Below are 8,301 nucleotides of genomic sequence, written 5' to 3'. Positions count from 1 at the left end.
GGAGACCTTAAACAGACCTGAAGAAGGCTCCTGTCAAAAGCTTGTCAGTTTTCCGAATACGTTAATCAGCCTAATAAGCTATTGGGCTAAAGGGATCACCATTTCTGTCCCCCCTGAGCTAAAAGACACTTGGAAAAAGGCTGGATCTGGCTCTTGTAATGATATGGTCTACATTTTACTTCAGAACCAGCATGACAGGAGGACAGGACAGCCCAGCCCCAGCAGCAAAGGCAGTGCCAGGCACCAGAACCCTCCAGCTACACATCCATGGGTCCACCGACCCATGTTCCTCGGAAGCAGCCTCCCTGACCTTCCAGAGAGCCCGTGGCCTGGGGTGCACATTAGATCAGTGGTTGAAGTGGACTCATCACGTGGAGACATCCTGCCTTTGCTTGTTTCTGGGAGACAAACCAGGCGCATCCAAGTTGGACTTGAACGACTGATGCTATTTTCAGGCCTTTTCCTGCAGCAGTTACCCTCTAGCATTTGACTCTACCCTGTTTCAGAGGGCTCATGAGGAAGGAAGTCTGTGCCACAGCGCTGCGTTGTGTAACAGCCTCAGCTCACGAGCCGTTCAACAGCAGCTTCCCCTCAGGAAGCCGGCGAGAAATGAATCACCAAGGAGCAGCGGTGGCTTCTGTGACCGTCACCACACAGCCCGGGGCTCCATGCAGGCAGTGCACATCTGCCCCATGGCCACCTGAAAGGGGCACGGGCACCTCACACGGGTGAAGCCGGTGACAGGACAGGGATCACCACGCTGTGGGCGAGCTCTGTGGAGCTCAGAACACAAACCTTGAGCAGCTTTGAGCGGCCCAACACGACTGCTGGCAAAGTGAGCCGTGTGGGCACCAGGCTGCAGGCCGCAGAGGTGCCAGCCCTCTGGGAGCGACGGGTCCCACCGTGTGAAGGGGTGAGGCAAAAGGCCACGGGGGGGATGCTGACCACCACCACTGCTGCGGAAACCTTCGCCACTCGCTGCACCGCATGGAAGGTGGCACTGCTGCGGCGCGTAAGCGCAACGAGTCCTGCCCGCACGCTCGCACAGTTGTTCTCCAGCTGGCGACATCACGTGTGTCCCTGCCAGCAGTAAATATTGCTAAGCAGCGGTTTTCCATTGGCCATGGGCGCATCCACGCTCCCATTCCTCCCCTTGCCCTGAAACCCAGCACCCGCCCGGGGCGGCGTGCCAAACGCAGGCACTTATTCCCCATCCGTGCGGTATATCGGCTCCCGTGCTTTTCCACGAACTCCTGACGCCGCCGCGTTGCCCTGTGCCAGCCGACAGCCGCCGTCCCGGGGACAGGGGCACGGTCAGGGGCACCCCGGCCCCACGCGTGTCCCTGCCCGTGTCCGGGCGCAGCCCCGCGGGCGTGGAGCCGCAGGCGCGGATGGGGCCGGGCCCGGCGCGACTGCGCGGGGCGGGCGGAGGCTCCCGGGCCCCGGGGGGCCGGGTCCGGCCGGGCCCCGCTCGCCTCCACCCCCGGCCGGGCGGAGCGGAGCCGAGGGGCGGCCGCCGGCAGCCAGCCCGCGGCACCGGGACCGGCGGGCGGCCAGCGGGGATCGGCCCCGGGAAGGCGCCGGGCCGGCGGAGCGCGCTGGGGACGGGGCGGAGGGAGGAAGCAGGCGGGGAGACTTCTTCTTCCTCCTCCTCCTCCTCCTCCTCCTCCTCCTCCTCGGCGCAGCGCCGGGCGGCGGCTCCCCAGCACCCCCGTCCTGTCCCGGGGCGATGCCGGTGCCCCGCCGGCCGCAGCCCGACTCCGGCCCCCGTCTCCCCGCCCGCCGCCGGGAGCGCGGCGCGGCTCCGCCTGGCTCGGATCGCGGCTGCTGGGCGGCCCCTGCCACCGCCCCCTTCCTGCCTCCCCCCGCCCCCGCGCCCGCCTCCTCCTCCTCCTCCTCCTCCTGCCCGTCCTCCCCCTCCCCCGCCGCCCAGGCCGCCGCCGCCACCTCCCCCCCGGCTCCCTGCCTCCTGCCGGCGCCCCCCCGGCCCCGCGCTCGCCCCCGCCCCGGCCGCCCCGCACCCGCCATGAGCGGCGGCGCCGCTCGCTTCCCCCCGCCGCCGCCGCCGCCGCCGCCGCCGCCCCCCGCCCGCTGCCCCCCTCCGCCGCCGCCGCCTCTCCACGGGCCGAGCCTGCCGGAGCCGGGAGCGCGCAGCCAGGGCCGGGGCAGCCCCGCCGCGCCCCGCAGCGCCCCGGGAGCCAGGGGCCCGCCGCCAGGTGAGCGGGGCGGGCACGGCCCCGAGCTGCCGCCCCCGGGCTGGGGGGCGCGGCGGGACGGGGCGGGGCGGGGCGGGGCGGAGCTGCCGGCGGGGACCGGGGGTGCGGGGACCCCCCCCCCCCCGCGCTGTGTCCGCCGGAGGGTCCCGGGGTGGGGCGGCCGGGGGCTGTCCGTGCGCCGAGCGGGGCTGTCCGAGGGCACGGCGGCCTGCTGCGGGCTGCCAGCCGGCTGTCCGCCCGGCCCGGCCCCGCTCGTGTGCCCGCGGGGGTCCTGCTGCACGGTGGGGCGGCTGCGGGAGGCAGTTCGCCCCGAAATTGGTGTTGGGCAGGGGTTGTCGTGCAGCCGCGAGAGGCAGGGCTGGAGTTTGTGGCGTTTTGGATTGCGCTCGGGTGCTTAAAAAAAATCGCGTCTCCGACGTGCCGAGGCCACACGGCATGTGCTGGAAGCTGGCCCCTCGCCGCCGGCTGCGTGGGCCTTGTGCGTGGGGTGTCCTGGAGGAAACGAGTCTGCAGGTACAGCTCATCTGCAGAAGGGTCTTCGCCTGCCTGAAACCGTATTTCAGCTTTTTGTTTCAAAACTGCCCCGACGGTGTTGGGGTATACGTCCCGCTGCCAGCCGTCCCGTGCACGAAGCGTCCTGGTGCGGGAGATACCCCTGTGTGCTGCGGGAACCCGTGGTGGAGGAAGGAAACGTAGCCCTCACCGTGCGGTGGGTGAGCTCAGCGCAGCCCTGGTGCACCCAGAGCTTGCTGTGGGATCAGGGAGCACCTTCCCTTTTCTTTCCCAAAAACGAAGGGGGTCCCGGGGGCTTGTCCCAAAGTTTGGGTGTTCGCCAGCAGAGCTCCCGTGCTCGAAGGCGGCTGGAAGAGTCAGAACCTCTGCTCAGAATAATTCCTGCCGGTCTCAGGGTGAAATGGTGGAGTTTTACAGTGCGCTTCGGTCACCGCTAGCGGATCAATGTTCGCTGTTAGTTGTGATCTCAAAAATATATAAAATGTTTTTATGTGGTGTGATCTCTGATTCATCTTCTGTTTTCGAGATAATTTCATAATTCACAGGCCGATCCAAGAGATTTCTAGCTTGCGGATGAGAAGTGTATATTTTTCTCCTCCGAAGGGAAAAGCTGTTGTACAGAATTTGTGGCAGACCCCCTGTCCCATTCAGATATTTGCCACCAGAGGAAAAAGCGATGTGTCAAACTGTGGCGTCAGGGCCAGGCTTGGATTGTTTTGCTAAGCATCCTCCTGGTCTTGCTGTTGAAAGCAGTAGTCTCCCATTGGTGGTCCCTGTATTTTAACTTTAGGGGAAAATAAAACAAACAAACAAAGCCTGTATTTTTACGATCCAGCCTTCAAGTACGAGAGGCTAGCAAACTTAGCATAATTTATGAGCAGGATTGAGAGAACGTGCTATTTCTTTAATTTCTTTTCCCCCAGCAGAAGTAGTTTTGGTGTTGTCTGGTTCTTTTTTTTGGCTGCTGTTGTTTCTTTGTGTGTGTCTGTTCTCCCCCTGTGTGTCAGCAGAAGGGAAAGTCTCTATTCATGACTGTCAAATTAGTGAAAGGATATTGGACCAGAAAACACTGCACAGAAGAGCTGATTCCTTGTTTCATTCAGGAAATTGATCCTGATCTTAAGAGGCACTTCACCTTCAGTAAAGTACTTTGCTTCCACTGGGGTACGTGCATCTTCTCAGGGCAAGAGAGAAAATGACCTAGAGGCGTGGTTGTCGGCTGGGAGGAGGAAAGTGTGGCTGCAGTGGAAATTTTTAGATTCACTTTTTTGTAAGGGGTCTATATTACTGTTCTGAGGTTTTGCAGCATTCGAAAGGCGACTTTGAAACTTGCAATGTACTTAGCACCAAAGGTATAAATGCTGCTGAAAGCAGCTGCCCTCTTAAATATCTTTGCTACGCAGGTCAGCCCTTTGGATGTCACCTGGTGAATTTTGCTAATATTAGTTAACATCCTCCTTATGTCGCAAAGTCTTGAGCTAGAATCATGTTAAAACTAAAAACAACATTTAAGATGCGCATGAGGCCAAGTCCTATCAGGAAACATTGTTAAAAGGAGTAACGGGTGATGCGTACTTAGGCAGATAACCCAGCATTTGCAAAGTCTTTCTGTTTGGAGAAGCTGGCAGTACCGATGGAAGGATGGGTGCCAGTTTTCCAGCATAACCCACCCTGCAGAGCCCCGGGGCGGCCCACTAAGTGCAGTAGGAGGCTGTCTGGGCTCGCGGTGCTTTTGCCGAATGCAGCACGTGCTGAGCACCAAGTGCCAGCACCCTGTGTCTTGGGATGGGCCCACGTGAGCTTGTGTGCCTCGAGCGATTACCTGCATGTGGTGTGTCTCGTTCAGTGCTCCAGCTGTGGGGCAGTTCCTCTGGCTGCGTGGTGGAGCCAGGGGAGGTTTAGGTTGGACATCAGGGCTAATTTCTTCGTGGAAGGGGTGGTTGGGCATTGGAATGGGCTGCCAGAGGAGGTGGTGGAGTCCCCGTCCCCGGGGGTGTTTAAGAGATGTGTGGATGTGGCACCAAGGGATGTGGTTTGGCGGTGGACTTGCAGAGTTAAGTGGTTGGTTGGACCTGATGATCTGGAGATGGGCACGGGTCTTCAGGTTTGTGTTACAGTGATGCCTGCACAGCTTTATAAATGTGTGAAATAGGGCAAGATGCAAATGCAGCTCCTTCCTAAGCAAAGTGCATCCAGTATGTGGATGGTTTACAAGTATCTTGGTTGATTTGGGTAGACTAAAACCAAAAACAACAACAAACTAAAACTTCACAGCACCTGTATTTGAACTTGTTTAAAGTGCAGTGTTCAGGATTACGTGGCTTGGTGTTACTTCTCTGTTAGGATTACCACACTATTGTAAACCCGCAGTGTCTTACTGTGCATATTTGATGGATAGAAATAGTTTATCTCAGACGCTAAATTGTAATTGCACTTATTATCTCAGAATTATTTATTATAATGCTGGTGCATTGTTTTTGCTAGTTTTGAATTAAAATTGAAGATAGAAGGCTTTGGTTTTTACATAAAGTAGTTGTATTCTGACCAGGTCCTTGTAATCGTGGAATTAAAGTTAGCAGACATATGTTGAGCACTTATTTCAAGACTTTAGTAGAAATAAGTTGCATATTTATGGGACCACTTTGGGAAATAAATGCAGATGTACTTTTTTGTAATTTGTTTTCAGGTTATGTGCACTTTCCTTTTAAGTCATTCTCTGTGTCCATCTTCTCTACCAGTTTCATTTCTTTTTGATTTGTTTTAGTAAGTTAATAAATATGCAGTGCTTATGTAAACCGGAAATTATAATTTTATGACATAAAATTGTTCTATGCTATAAATGTACTGTATAAAGTTGTTTTAGAAGTAGGCTTTTTAGGTGCTGTTAGCACCAATCAGTTCAAGCAAATGCTAGCAAGTATTTATTTATTTTTTCTATTTTCCCAGGCTTACGTATTTAAAGATAGTGTCAGACTAGGATGACTACATTTTCAAGAGAAAAAATCAAATAAAATGAATATGTGGGTCTTTAAATTGTAGTCCTTGCAGCACAAACTACTTTATCCTTGTTTATACTGGCATTTTTCAAATGTAGGATAGGCAGGAGCACAGGAATGAAAAATTCTGAACTGACTCTACAGTACAAAGATCTGTATAATATTAGGAAGAAGACCAAAGATAAATGTTTAATTTTGAAATGCGTGCTCTGCTTTGCAATGTCTGCTTATGAAATAACCTAAATTACCTTCTTGGTCTAATCCGTCAGGATACCAGTTTCTGTCAGTGTCTGTTGATTTGAACTGGATGGTCTCCTGGAATGGATCCTTCAGCTGTCAGAAGGATGAGAGTTCGGGGGCCCACACAGAAAAACTTGCTGCAGAGCTGTGGTGTGGCTGTCAATTGAGCTGGTTTGCAAACTCATCTGTCTTTTTTCAGCTAAAAGTTGTGAAGTGCCTCAAAAGCGGGCAAGTAATTATCTGCATCTCCTGCTATACTTCCTTAGGTTTTCCAGCTCCAAATTAAAGATAAATTCAGGTGCTTCCATCAAAACAAAAAAGTGTTAGACACGAGTGTGCATATATAACTGGAGACAAACACTTTTTCTCTCAGTTGCTTTTTCTGCTGGTGTCACGCCACAGGTATTAGTGAAGATGCCACGGATATGTACCTAAAAAGCAATTCAGGTCTGATATCTTGTACAGTTTGTATTGATTTGTCTCATTTTGCAACTGATACATCCATCTCAGTTCCTGATTTAGTAACAAATAGTTGATAATTCAATGTGCAGTACAGTCTCAGTTCAGAGAAATGAAATGTCACCCAAAATTACAAGTACACGTATATATGCGTGTGTACTATCCTGGTTCATGTCCTGTCAGTTCCCTCTTATGTCTGCATGATTCTTCTCTATTTTAATGACAAAACTACAACACTTGCCTTTTCATGTCCACTTGAAGTCAACATCCCAGGCACGCTGCGTGTACCATTTGATCCTTAAGCTACTTCTTTACAAAATGAAATATCTACAGGAAAAAGTAAGGCACCAAGGCAGATGTTGTACTCTTGCTGCATCACACAGGGATTATGCTTAAAGGCGGGTGTAGGGACTGGAGTTCTGTGACAGAAATTTCACAGGCGTAGTGTAGAGAAGAATGTTTGCCTTGTCACAGAAAAAGGTTAAAATGAGAAGTTGCTTAATAAGCATACTACTAAACGTAAGCGTGAACATTGCAAATCCTTGGAAAAACTGTGCTCAATTTAAAAAACAAAAACAAAACCCAGCAAAACAATTTCTTGCCTTTTCATACTCACTTTTGCTGCTCATCCAACCCTTTTTTTCCACCCGCAACATTAATTGGCAAAATTAAATCCACACATACACACAATCTTTTTGAGCCAGGGTTGTCAGTTTTGTGGGCTTTTTGTTTTGTTTTGTTTTTGTTTGTTTGTTTCTGAGAAAGACTTTAAATCCTTTTCTGCCAATAGTACTGCAGCTATTTTTGTCTTAGTTTTTTCACCCTGGGTATTTTAGATGGTCTCTCATGCCATCTGATTCATATCAGAAGTTCAGGTGAAGCTGTGTCATCTAAATGTAAGATTTGTCAGTGTGAATTTGAGGCAAGGTATGGGTGGGATGATGAGAAAGCAGACAGACTACCTGAGAGCATAGTAAAAATTTTGCGGTGAGAAACTGCATGAATATTCTGATATGAGGGTGCTGCTTTCTTCCATATTTGTTTTCCTGGATTGGTTTGTTTGTTTTTATTGTTGTTGTTGTGGTTTTTTTTTTTAACACCTTCTGATTTCGCTCATTTATGTTTGCTCTAAAATATTATTTTCTTCTTTGTGTATATGGAGAACCATAAGTACCCACTTGGATGTTACAGTTCCCTGAATGTGGAAAACATTTTCCATTCTTGAGGGGAAAAATATTGTTGTCCTTATGTTCTGATGACTAAAGATCAAGTTTTCTTTCAGAAGTCATTTGATGTGTAATGCACGGCAAAGAATGAATACTTCGCTCTATTTAAGGAAAGAAGCAGGAAGTGGTTGTAAGTCATACGTATTTTAAGTGTTATGAGCAAGCACAGTGTACAGCATTTCTGTTTCCCAGGCTTCTCAGAGACATGCATGCGCTCCAAATGTTAATTCTTAAAACTCCCTTTCTTAGATCCTGCCCCGTGGAGAGCCTGATATCCCAGCTCTGACCTCCCAGTGCCATGGCCACCGCATTTTGGCTGAGCCTCCACCTCCCTTCTCTCGCACAAGCTCTCAGCAGACAGGATGCGTGCAGAGGTGCCACCTGGGGTCGGTCTGTCAGTGGTCCAGCACACCAAGGCGTTTCTGGGATTTGTCTTGCCATGATACAGGTGTTTGTGGCTGTGTTGTCCAGCAGCTGGTGAGGTTTTCTTGGGGATCATCTCTATAGAGGGGATGCGAACATGCTATCATAGCCAGCCTTCAGTGTAACACCCCAGTATTTCTGAGCTCGTACATCTGAGCATTTGGGCTTGGTCACCAGCTGCTGGGAAATTGGGAAGCGATGAGCTTGAAAGAGGACATGCTCCATCTC

The 8,301-nt window shown here is 51.9% G+C and overlaps 1 protein-coding gene across 3 annotated transcripts in view; it reads left to right on the top strand.

The window, feature by feature from the left end:
- Positions 1 to 2,148: 2,148 nt before the first annotated feature.
- RNF38 (ring finger protein 38) overlaps positions 2,149 to 8,301 on the top strand; it is a 128,606-nt gene continuing 122,453 nt past the window's right edge. Inside the window, exon 1 of one of the 3 annotated variants that reach the window (XM_050716501.1) lies at positions 2,149 to 2,216. The gene's annotated coding sequence lies outside the window, so the exon portion shown is untranslated. Of the gene's footprint in view, positions 2,217 to 2,499; positions 2,730 to 2,828; positions 2,930 to 8,301 lie in introns of those variants that run through there. The other 2 variants (XM_035564206.2, XM_035564207.2) reach the window with 2 other exon arrangements.

The sequence above is a fragment of the Cygnus atratus genome, chromosome Z (assembly GCF_013377495.2).
Source record: "Cygnus atratus isolate AKBS03 ecotype Queensland, Australia chromosome Z, CAtr_DNAZoo_HiC_assembly, whole genome shotgun sequence".
Classification (NCBI taxonomy): Eukaryota; Metazoa; Chordata; class Aves; order Anseriformes; family Anatidae; genus Cygnus; species Cygnus atratus.
The sequence above is the reverse complement of the archived record's forward strand: the minus strand, read 5'-3'. Positions and strand labels throughout refer to the sequence as shown.